Genomic DNA, 13254 nt, shown 5'->3' with positions numbered 1-13254 from the left:
AATACATGCTTGGACAGTTTGATTAAAATAACAATCTGTAGACTTTCTGCAACAATTTGTCAAGACTTAAGATATTTAATAAAGCAGACCCAGATGGTTTGCATTGCCTGTAATGGGCTTTGCATGTAAATTTCTAGTTAGCTACATGGGTGCTTTACTGGTGGCAGTTAATAGTTTAAAAGCAAGAAAAAAAGTCATGGTAATTTGATGTTGGGAAAGACATTCAGTTACAGCACTTCTGGATGAAAAATATTTTTTTTCCAAAAAAGCAGACACAAAAGGGCTCTTGTAGTGCAGTGGTAGTGTTCCTACCTCCGAACCAGGAGACCTGGGCTCAAATCCCATCTGCTCCAGAGGTGAGTAATAACATTCCTGAACAGGTTTTATTGAAAATATATTTTCTAATCAGCAGACCCAAGGCATTTTACGGAACAGTGATATGGTCCCTACCTCTCAGTCAGGTGACCAAAGTACACCTGCTCTAGAGGCGTGTCATAACATCTCTAAACAGGCTGATTAGGAAATAAATATATTAGCAAATGGAAGGTGGCTTTAAATGATTAAATGTAAAAACAGTAAGCAGACCCTAGGGATCTTATGGCACAATGGTAGTGTCCTGGATTTGGGTCCCACCTGTTCCATCTCTGAATGTTAATTATAAAAGCAGACACATACCCATAAGGGGTTTTGCATGTATATATCTAATTGGCTGCATTGGTGATTTATAGTGGTGGTTAATAGTTTAAAAAAAGAAAATCACTGTGATTTTGGTGATATGAGAGGTCTTTGGTTGTTTGTAAGAGCACTTCCAGATCAAAGAAAAGAAAGCAGACCCATTAAGAACACTTTCAGACATAAAGATAAATAAAAACATAAAACAGATCCCCTACCCATAATGGGCTTGGCATTTAAATATCTAACTGGCATTATGGGTGATTGCTGGTGGCAGATAATAGTTAAAAACAAAAATATAGGAAGATAAAGCAGACCATTCACAGATGGAAACCAAAAGAAAAAAGAAGTTGACAGTCTATGTTTACCATTAACATTACGCTGATACAATAAGCATTGGTAAAACAATGATGTTGGCTCTTTAAGAGTAAATTACTGCGGATGCTGGAATCTGTAGGGAAAACAAAAAGTGCTGGAAATCACAGTGGGTCAAGCAGTGTCCGTGCAGAGAGAGAGCAAGCTAACGTTTAGAATCTAGATGACTCTTCATCAGAACTGGGTTCTTTATTTGAACATAACATTACATACTGATAGCATTAACTCAGAGGCTAAATATCTGCATCTGATCTGTACTCGTGCTGCTTGTAGATTAAATCTATTATGAAACTAATACATCACAGCCTTGTTGAAGTTGTTGTGATTGACAGTATTTTAACATATGGACTCCCTAAAAGTACATGTACCTCAAATCACAATATCTCCTTTTTTCTAACTAAAGCTTTACTCTTACAGAAACAAAACAACATTGTGTCTACGTGAAAATCATTGAATAAATCTCTGAAATGTATTGGTGGTTTGCCAATCTGACCAGACCTTGTTATGGTGATTTCTGCTGCAGGCTGCTGTGTGTTTTCAGAACTTTAGTTTGTGTGGTATACATTTGGTGTTGCATTTTCAGCTGTGCTCTAGTCACAATAGGACTGCTCAGCATTTCTGGTTGAACTATTGTTCTGATTTGGCATTTGTTCTGCCATATTTCCATGACATTTGGTATTTATACTTGATGTAGTCTTGATTTGGGGGCATAAGCTGATCATTTCTGCTGGACTCCATTTACCATCTGTTGGGTGTTGTACTTGAGCTCTCTATACATGTTCATGTTGGCACTTTGCTACCTGCGAGCCCAGTCATAGACTCTTTTATCTTTCCATGTTTTTGAATAATGTGTTTTGCATTCCTGAGAGTATTAACTAGTAATAATGTGGGACAATTGCCCATATTTGTCTGCCAAGTAGTATTTCTATATTGTTTTCACAGGGGGATGAAGCTTTGAAATTCAGAATTCTGTATTCAGCTGTGACTATGTCGTGTTGCCTGTTGGCTGATGATCAGCACTGCAAAGTTTGGTGATTTTCTCCCAGTGTACACATAGGGTTTCATCTAGCACTGCATGTGATTTGTGGGTTTTGCTATTGTCTTAATGATACCATGAATGGTGACCAAGCACAGATCCATGAACACTGGCAGGCCTGCAGGCACAGGATCTGTGGTGTTCACAATATAATATATCTAAGATGACCGTGTGAGTTTTTGTAATGGATCCCAGAGGTGGAATCATTGAGTCATTGTATGTGGCAAACTTGTCACCAGTTTTTGAAGCAAAGCTTGCCGTATCCATGGATATGTATATTTCAGTGTGCCATTTGGAAGGATGATTGCACTTGCACTTACTTATCTGAAGGCATATACTCTGGACAGTGGCAAAGGTTTCTGTTGATACCACACTGCTAATTTATTCTTTGATGCCTACCATGCCAAACATCTCATTTTGTATATCAACATGCTGGTCACCCTCATTTATCTGACTGTACAGCTTGGCTAGACATTTTGTGGATCTTGTCTTGATACTGCTTGGTATATGGTATTGGTTGTTTGAAATGTTTTACCTGGCTAGCTCTAGATTTTGGTTTCTCACAAAGTTGAGCTACTTGTTCTAGCCTTTGCTTCTTGCCTTGGCACCTCCGATTTCTGTTAGTGCCGTATACCTTGCATGCAGCATTTAAAAAATGGGCCATTTCCAGGAGCATAAAAGAGATTGTGTGACGTATATTGCTTACCCCGCTTACTTTTATTGACTATTGTAGCATTAGTGGATAAATTACATGCAGCCTACATACTGTGTATACCCGTAAGTATAACTTTGTATTTATGAGAGATAATGGGAACTGCAGATGCTGGAGACTCCAAGATAATAAAATGTGAGGCTGGATGAACACAGCAGGCCAAGCAGCATCTCAGGAGCACAAAAGCTGACGTTTCGGGCCGAGACCCTTCATCAGAGAGGGGGATGGGGGGAGGGAACTGGAATAAATAGGGAGAGAGGGGGAGGCGGACCGAAGATGGAGAGCAAAGAAGATAGGTGGAGAGGGTGTAGGTGGGGAGGTAGGGAGGGGATAGGTCAGTCCAGGGAAGACGGACAGGTCAAGGAGGTGGGATGAGGTTAGTAGGTAGCTGGGGGTGCGGCTGGGGGTGGGAGGAAGGGATGGGTGAGAGGAAGAACCGGTTAGGGAGGCAGAGACAGGTTGGACTGGTTTTGGGATGCAGTGGGTGGGGGGGAAGAGCTGGGCTGGTTGTGTGGTGCAGTGGGGGGAGGGGATGAACTGGGCTGGTTTAGGGATGCAGTGGGGGAAGGGGAGATTTTGAAACTGGTGAAGTCCACATTGATACCATATGGCTGCAGGGTTCCCAGGCGGAATATGAGTTGCTGTTCCTGCAACCTTCGGGTGGCATCATTGTGGCAGTGCAGGAGGCCCATGATGGACATGTCATCAAGAGAATGGGAGGGGGAGTGGAAATGGTTTGCGACTGGGAGGTGCAGTTGTTTGTTGCGGACTGAGCGGAGGTGCTTTGCAGAACACCTCCGCTCAGTCCGCAACAAACAACTGCACCTCCCAGTCGCAAACCATTTCCACTCCCCCTCCCATTCTCTTGATGACATGTCCATCATGGGCCTCCTGCACTGCCACAATGATGCCACCCGAAGGTTGCAGGAACAGCAACTCATATTCCGCCTGGGAACCCTGCAGCCATATGGTATCAATGTGGACTTCACCAGTTTCAAAATCTCCCCTTCCCCCACTGCATCCCTAAACCAGCCCAGTTCATCCCCTCCCCCCACTGCACCACACAACCAGCCCAGCTCTTCCCCCCCACCCACTGCATCCCAAAACCAGTCCAACCTGTCTCTGCCTCCCTAACCGGTTCTTCCTCTCACCCATCCCTTCCTCCCACCCCCAGCCGCACCCCCAGCTACCTACTAACCTCATCCCACCTCCTTGACCTGTCCGTCTTCCCTGGACTGACCTATCCCCTCCCTACCTCCCCACCTACACCCTCTCCACCTATCTTCTTTGCTCTCCATCTTCGGTCCGCCTCCCCCTCTCTCCCTATTTATTCCAGTTCCCTCCCCCCATCCCCCTCTCTGATGAAGGGTCTCGGCCCGAAACGTCAGCTTTTGTGCTCCTGAGATGCTGCTTGGCCTGCTGTGTTCATCCAGCCTCACATTTTATTAACTTTGTATTTATGTCCACTTTGTAGCAAAGTTCCATGGTGTAACCTTTGTGTTGGTCCAGGATGTATTTTTTAGAACATTCCAGCCAACTAAATGTTATCACAAGCTCAGTTATTCTATCAGCTAACTACACTGTCATTAAATCACAATCATGGCCGCTCTCCATCTACTTATGACTTGATGAATGATTGCTGTCAGATTTTTCCAAAGAAACAAAAAGTTCCTGAAGGTGTGTTCTGAAGTCAAGACTCAGTCATTATTGATCGTCAAGGGTTGACCTTATTTTGTGTGTTTTGAGATGGTCATCTGGACAGCTTCAAAATGTTCAGTCTGTGGAGTTCTCTAATGCAATTTTAATGTTAATAGTTGTATATCTGGTCTGGAAATATTGAGGTCCAGATGACAGCTCAATGCATTGTTGGAACAATTAAGTTCGGATAGAAGGTCCACTGCCCTTCAATTGAATGTTGGACATTTTAATATTTTGTGGCTTATTTGCAGGTGTTTTAATGCCATCTGGTATCTGAAAAGTCTTTTTCTTTCTCCTAAGCTTACTGTCGCTCTGAGTTGCAGTATCATTAACTGTGTTCTCTCTCTGTAGATGCTTCCAGAGCTGCTGCGTTTCTCCAGCATTTTCTGTGTTTCTTTCAGATTTCCAGCATCAGCAGTATTTTGCTTTAAATCAGGGATTATTGTTTGATTGCAACTGTGGCACTGTTGAGCTCTTTTTGATTTTTTTTTTTTCCTGATCTCAAAGAGCTGTGATTTAAGCATGAATAGAAACTGCACATTTCCAAAGTATAACGAAACAGTGAGATTCTTTTTTTCTATATGCTTCTTCATGCTGCTCTGAGCTTTTACCAAATTAATTCTTCTTTTCACCCTGGTTTGCAGTATTTTAACTTCCCCAGACCTCATATAGAGACAGTGAGTAGCACTAATGATTTCAGTCCTTGCTTAAACTTTGCAAAGGGTAGACTTCTATTGATTGAGTGCTCCTAAATTTGAACAATCTTTCCAGAACCTAGTGCCAGATGGCTGTGAAGTGCAATAATGTCCCAGAATGAAAGTAAAGAATACAGAATTATGACAGTACTCCAGATTCACTTCCAAATAGTAAAGCTTACATGTTGTTTAATTTTTTCACTTCAGGCCTTATCTCTGACTGTGCATGAAGGGTTGAGGCTTGAATACTTCAGTTGAATCTTCAAAACCATGCTGCAAACATGTTACATTCTTTCCTTTGATTAAATTTATGAAAAACAATTGGTAAAACAATAATGTGTGTTCTTTATTTGAAGATGTAGCTATAGCCAAGTAGAGTTAAATAGGAAGCTAAGTATATACATCTAATGTTGACACTCCTCTTGTACACTGAATACAAGTTGTGTGCACAGTACATCAATTCCTGTTGAGTGGCGGTGTTTGAAAGCAGTTAAAGACATGGATATATGTACCTCCTATCACAACACTCTCTATGTCATCCTGGAGCCTGGAACTATCCTTATAACTGTATAGCATTTTGCCAAGTTTTTTTATCACCAGCAAGTTTTATTGCACTGCTCCCTGCGTCTGAGATAAAGTAAAATTCTGTGGTGCTGGAAATCTGAATTATAAACTGAAAATGTTGGAAACGCTCAGAGGTCCACAAAAGTAAGTCACCTGAAACATTAAACTTCATTTTTCTTTTATACAGATGCTTCCAGATCTGCTGTGTATTTCCAGAATTTTCTGTTTTTATTCCCTACACTTGAATGTAGGTCGTTTATAAACATGTAAAGATTTATTAACCTAAAATATACCTTCAAGGGCACTTAGGGATTGACAATAAATGCTGGCCTAGCTAGCAATGCACACATTCCTATGAATGAATATGTATTAAATAAGCCCTTGGGAAATATCACTTTTCTCACTAAAATTTAAATATATTCATCCCCCAGCCTATGACTTCTGTCATTGATCTAATTCTAAATCTGTACTAATACTATTCCCTTTATACTATGGGATTCTACCTTTCTGACAAGTTTTCTGTATGACATTTTGTCACATGTCTTCTGACAGTTCAAATACATCTGTTGCAGCACCTTGATCTATCTTTTCTGTTACCTCAACTAATTCAATCGAGTTAACTGGACACAATTTACCTTTAACACATCCGTCTGACTCACCTTGATCAAACTATGCCTTTGTGAATAAAACCTTATATTGTCTGTGACAATCGTTTCCAATAACTTTATCATTATTGATGTTAGGCTGAGCACCCTGTAGTTTCCTAGTTTATCTTTCCAGCTGTGGACTAGTGCAATAAAATGAGCAACACTCTCTGGTTCTCAGGTACTATTGCTATTATCTCAGAGGACTGAAGAATTGAGATTAATACTTCTGCTATTTCTACTTTTGCTTCTTTCAATAACTTGGGATACCTTTCATTGGTACCAGGTGGTTTAACAACTTTTAGTAAAGCTAATCCTTTTTGTATTTCTTATCAATTTATTATTATGTTGCTTTTCTTCCCTATGATTGTAACCTTCATACCATTCAGATCCTTTGTAAAGATTTTCCTTCGGGTCCCTACTAAAGCCACATTTTTGACCCAGTGACTCATCTACACTTGATATTGTTATGATTCGCTGGGGTAGTGTACTTGAGATCAAGTCTGGCTATTCTTATTGTCACACAAAATTTTACATTAAGTACACAAAATTCTCCAATTTACCCAAATGGCAGATCCATATTAATAGAAAGCCTAGACCCAGTTTCTGTACTTAACAATTGATCGTAATTGGAATCCAGCTACAGGTAAACAGTTATAAGTGGTCAGCAAGTAGCTCTAATAATTAAATCTATAATGCCCTTACTGACTTCCCTTTACATACATACGTACGTATGTACATACAGTCGATCGAACAGACAAGGAAAAGTATACGGATGGAAGGGAAAAACTGGAAAGACAATTCAGTATCTTTGTCCACAGATTCTATTGTGTTGGTTCTTACTGATCGAAATTTTTATTCCTAACTACCCTTTTCCAAATGCTTCCATGGGTTTGGAAGCACACAGAGTGGCTGGGTCACTTGTAAAATGTCTGATTTATCAATTAAAGGTCACAGGTTATAGCTGAAGGCAAGTTTAACTGTTTGTTTGTTTTTCAAGTTTAAAGTGAGTTTCACTGCAAGTGGAGGTGGAGAATAGATCCCTCCATCATAATGTCAGGAGTGGGGACATTTGTTGATGATTGCACAATGTTTTGCACCATTTCACAACTCCTCAGATACAAAGCAATCCATACCCAAGTACATCAAAACCTGGACAATATTCAGGTTTGGACTAACAAGTGACAAGTAACTAGCCACATTAGTGCCACATATTGCCAGGGCAATGACCATTTCCAACAAGAGAGAATATAACCTTTGCCCTTCACATTCAATGGTATCCCCATCACTGAAAGCCCATCATCAATATCCTGGGGGTTACCATTGATGAGAAATTGAACTAGACTAGCCATGTAAGCTCAGTAGTTGCAAGGGAAGGTCAGAGGCTAGGAATCATGCAGTGAGTAACTCACCTCCTAACTCTCCAGAACCTGTCTATGGTCTATAAGGCATAAGTCAGGAAAGTGATGAAATACACTCACGTGCCTGGATGAGTGCAGCTCCAACAACACTCAAAAAATCTGGGATAAAGCAGTGCTCTCAATTGGCACCACATCAACAAACATCCAATCCCTTCACCACTGACACACAGTAGCAGCGCTGTGTACTGTCTACAAGATGTACTGTGGAAATTCACTAAGTCTCTATAGACAGCACCTTCCAAACCAATAACCTCTACTGTCTAGAATGACAAGGGCAGAGATACATGAGAAAATCACCACCTGCAAGCTACTGCCGAAGCCACTCACCATCCTGACTTGAAAATATATTGCCCATCTCTTTGGAGTTGCTGTGTCAAAATCCTGGAACTCTCCCCATTAACAATATTGTAGGTGTACCTACACCAAATGAACTTACAGCGGTTCAAGAAAGCAGCTCACCACAACTTAAAAGTCATGAGGGACAGGCAATAAGTACTGGGCCAGCGACTGACACCCACAACCTGTGAGTGAATTTTTTTTTAAAATCTGGTCATTTCTGCCTTCCTTTCCTTCCTTCCCTTTCTTGGCTGTCCTAAATACATTATTCACATCTTGTATTATTTGTCATTGCTATCTGTTTTTTATATATATTAGTAAATTCCAATTCCTTCTTGTTTAAGCCATGTCTCTAATATTGCAATTATTTTATGCTATTTGAGCCTTCTGTTCACCAATTCTATCTAACATGCTCCTTGTATTTATACCAAAGCACTGTGAAACCATATTCATCTGCTTTGCATTCTTGAACCCTACCTCCCCATCATCCAAGTCCAATCCCTCCCATTTCATTTTCCTGCTGTTTGTCTGTTTCAGTGAGCTGCACCACTTGTACTCCCCTCTAAACCTTCATAGAAATGCTAGATATTGTTATTGAGGATGATATTAACCTTCAGACATCAGCAAGATAGAGAGCCATATACATTAATATGGTAGAAAATCATTTGAGAAACAACCGCAGCGTTGCTGTTCCTGGAGTATTAAAAATGTGCCACAAGTAGAGAATGTTTCAATTACGTGTTGCAATAACAAAAGGAGAAATTGATAAGCCGGGTAACTGCAGATCGATCACCCTGACATTCAAAAGCTTCTAGGGTCATTATATAAGATAATTTACCTTCATTGTGACCTGGGATAATTAAGAACAATTTGCCCTGATTTATGGATGGGAAGTCAGGTCTGACAATTTTAAGTATACCTTGAGGAAACAATCGTATATTAATGAGGAGATGCAGGCAATGCAGTGGATGAAATGAACTACTACAGGCGTTTCATTAGATGTCACCTGAGAATTGTGTTGATCAATTTGTTAATGTATCAAAAGGAATGCCATCACATGGATAGAAGGTAAATTAAAAGAACAGAAGGTAGTTGCAGTCAGATAAATTGTTTTCAGATTTGAAGGGACTGAAATGGAAATTCCCCCATGAATCTGGGCTGTGATGATTGTTTGTGAAATATAAAAATAGCCTGGTTAGATTGGGCAAATATCAACATTTTAGACAGGACAACAATGGACAGCATGTTTTCTATGAAGTTGATTAAAGTGACTTCAGGAGACTGAACAGAGTAATGCCAATGGCAATTTTTTGGTGAGAAATGTGACGTAATACATTGTAGAGGAAGAATAAGTAGATGACAGACAAAATGAACAGTAAAAAGCAACAGGACCAAAATCCCTTAGGGATTCAAATACACAAATCTTTAAATGCACAAGAGCAAGTTGGTTTAAATATAATTTCAGAATTTGTGGATAACTGTAAACTCAGAATTGTATACACACAGATAAGCTTGCAGAAAATGATAAAGTAATCACAATAATTGTTGGGTTTTGCATTTGTGAGGCTTTTAGAAATGTTATATCCCTATGGGATCATGGAACAAGAAGATTGGGTGTACAGACTCACCAATCACTAATCATAATGAGGCAGCTTAATAAGTGCATTGACAAAACTAATAAATAAATTGAAAAGCAGAGAGCTTTTGTAAAACTTCTGGATGAACTTAATAAGACCACTTTTAACAGCATTGTGCAAATTTCCAATATTTTTCAGTACAATCTGATGTATCCAATTTCTGAACCTATTCTCTGCACATAAACACAAGAAACTGAAGCAGGAGTCAACCATATGGCCCGCCATGCCTCCTGAACCATGCAGTGTAGTCATGGGCATCAACTTCACTTTCCTACCTGCTCTTCATTTCGTTTAAAATATGTTAATTCTAGTCTTAAATGCACTCAATGAAACAGCATCTACGATCCTCTGAAGAATAGAATTCTGAAGCTTTACAACCTTTGAGTGATTTCTTCTCACCTCAGTTGTAAATAAATTTTCCCCCTTATTCTAAGGCTGTGTCCTTGTGTTTTAGATTTCTTGGATAATCTCTCAGAATTTAACTTATCAAGCCCCTTCAAAATCTTGTATGTCTCAATGAGATTTCTCATTATTCTTAACTCCAAACAGTATAGGTCTAGTTTATTTAGCTTTTCATCGTAGGACAAGCACCTCATGATAGAACAAGCTGTTCATCCCAGGGTCCAATTTAGCGAAGCTTCATTGCACTGCCTCCAATGTAAGTCTATGCATTCTTAAATATGGAAACCAAAATAACTCAGTGTTCCAGATAAGGTCTCACTGAAGCCCCATACAATTAAAACATCTTTATTCTATACTCTAACCTCTTGCATTAAAGGCCAACATGCTACTTACCATTCTAATTGTTTGTTGTGCTTGAATGCTAGCTTTCTACATTCTTTCCATGAATATTAAGATTTACAAGTAATGCAATATATTTTAAAAACCTGCTTTTATGTTCTTACCATCAAAATGAACAATTTCACACTTCCCCACAATGTATTCAATTTGCCATCTCCAAAACACCAGTTCCAACCCTCAATAGACCCGTTTACGTGCCCTCTAAACATTTTATTAAGCATTTCCTGCTAACCCTCCACAGTATTTCTTGTAATCAGCAATCCACCATCCCCCAACCTTAATCCCTCGACATTGTCCCTGAGCATAGCTTCCTGGGTGACTGAGTGATGGGCTAGGGTCGTACGTGGTTGGGATTTCAATTTGGTACTGAATAACAAACTCTAGTCCCAATTTCCGAACACTAAAGTGCGGAATGTCAGAGGGAATATGGTGAACCCACCTTGCAATCTGGCGCGGATCGGCTCCTTTGGTCTCCGGAGTCCGTGGGAACGCTCAAATCCTACCGGCTGTCCTGTTTCGATGCGATTACCGAGGAGCCGAGACTAACGATGATCAACAGCAAGAACCTGAGAAAGCCCAGCACCCAGGTCTCTTCCTCCGGCATCAGAGCACCTAGCATCAACTCTCCCGCTCCGACTCCCCAAACCTCGTGCCTAATCCCCAGTCTCCAGCCCCGACCCCACCAGTCCTGAGTCTCCCTCCAGTCCCCGCTCCCCAGTGTCTAGTCGTGACCTCCAGTCACTTCTCACTCATCTCAGTTCCCAATTTTCCAAAGCTCTCGCCTCCAGTCACAATCGCCGGGACTGAAACAAACTGGAATTTACAGTCGGGACGCGGGGACGGCCGCTGGAACACTGTCCTCTTGAAAAAAACAAAGAATAAGAAATATTTCGGAGGAGGCAGCGCCAACACAAAATACACTCCAGCGGACACCAGACATTCCGAGTCAAGGAGAGTGTGAAAGATTCAGTACCCTGGACAGCTACATTCACGGCTCAGCTCCCATCCTGCACAGAAAGAAACGACAGCCCTGAACAGGATGCCGCAAAGAACCTTTCAAGTTCAACGTTTAACCCTTCGGCGAGGAACCAAAAACACAGAATTGGGTCGATCACTTCCCACATTTTTCTCCACCATGTTCCCCTCTCCCGGTGATTGTTTTCCTCACTCAGTTTTCTTACTCCTTGCATTATCTGATGATACCCCTCTTCCCATCCCCAAAATCCCTGCATCATCTTCAATAATCCATCTGTGTCCCCTCTGACCACCGTCTCTGTAGCCACACTCTCTCCACTCACAGGGGCTACTCTCTGTACTCCCTACGATAATACACTATTACCCCTGCAGTCGCCTATGTGTCCTAACACCAGCCTCTCTAAGCCACTTACACACCTCCTACACAAGAACATGAGAAGTGACTGGGCCATTCAGCCCCTCGATGCTTTTCCACCGTCCAACAAGATTGTGGCTGATCTACAATCTAACTTCAATATAACCATTTTGGCCCATTATTCCATAACATTTTGATCACAAAAATCTGCATCAGATTTAAAATTCACAATTGATCTAACATCAATTGCCCTTGGCAGAATCGAGTTCCAGAAATTAATCACCCTTTGGGTACAATAGGTGTTTCCTGGTTGTAGACTCTACCCCTTCGTACTGGTTCCCCAAACCAGTGGTCATAACTTCTCTCTCTCTGTCTCCTCTTCCTCTTAATTATCTGTACATTTTGTATTTAAAGCCTTGAAAATTTCACTACAGCTACCCTTCTAAATTCCAGGGAATAGAACCCTAGTTTGTGGAATAGCTCCCTGTGATTTAACCCTTGGAGGGCAGTATCATGCCAGTAAGTCTACACAGCACTCCCTCCAAGGCCAGTGTGACCTCCTTCAGGCATGGTACTTAGAACTTTGAAAAAAATGAGACTTCCATTAGTCTTTTCAATTATTTTCTGTATCCATTTATGACATTTTCACTCTCCATTTACCCAGAGCTCCAGGTCTGTTGGAACGACCCTATCTTAACTTTTCTAAATGCTCTTCACAAAGCGCACATTTTATCCTTGTTATCATCAAAGTGAATGACCTCTGCCAACATTATTTTCTAGAGGTACATTTATTTAATTTACATCAACACTCCTTTGTCCACTACTTCAGGCATCTTTTCAAAAACATTTAATCAGGTTTGTCAGGCTTGACCTCCTCTTTACAAATGTATGCTGGTTCTCTCATCAGCTGAAAAAAATTAATTAGTTCAGTCACTCTGTACCTAATATGGACTCTAGTAACTTACCAGTGATAGATATTAGACTAACTGGTCTTTCATTCCCTTCTGATACCCTTCTCACCTTGTTTCACTGTCATTACCATCCTCATTATTTTACAATCTTGTTACAAATCATTAATTTTTTAAAAACCTGAACATTCACCAAATAACCAGCCTGACTGCACCATAATATTTCATTACTTTTAAAATAAAATCATTTTTGTATGTATAACATAACATTAAACAAAGCAAGCAACAATAACTTAATTATATATTTCAAATACCTATAATATAAACTTTGTGTTACCTTCTCCTTCCCTGAAGGGTTACCTGTCCTTTCAAATGTTTGAAATATTCATTCATTTTTTCAGGGACCAAACTAAAAGATATGCCAT

General features: G+C 40.5%; 1 protein-coding gene across 3 annotated transcripts in view; it reads right to left on the bottom strand.

Moving 5' to 3' along the window:
* LOC125463633 (glutamate receptor ionotropic, NMDA 2C-like) overlaps positions 1–11969 on the bottom strand; it is a 149734-nt gene extending 137765 nt beyond the window's left edge. For all 3 annotated transcript variants that reach the window (XR_007249879.2, XR_007249878.2, XM_048555162.2), the window contains exon 1: positions 11031–11969. The gene's annotated coding sequence lies outside the window, so the exon portion shown is untranslated. The remainder of the gene's footprint in view (positions 1–11030) is intronic.
* Positions 11970–13254: the final 1285 nt, after the last annotated feature.

This window comes from Stegostoma tigrinum, chromosome 22 (assembly GCF_030684315.1).
Source record: "Stegostoma tigrinum isolate sSteTig4 chromosome 22, sSteTig4.hap1, whole genome shotgun sequence".
Classification (NCBI taxonomy): domain Eukaryota; kingdom Metazoa; phylum Chordata; class Chondrichthyes; order Orectolobiformes; family Stegostomatidae; genus Stegostoma; species Stegostoma tigrinum.
The sequence above is the reverse complement of the archived record's forward strand: the minus strand, read 5'-3'. Positions and strand labels throughout refer to the sequence as shown.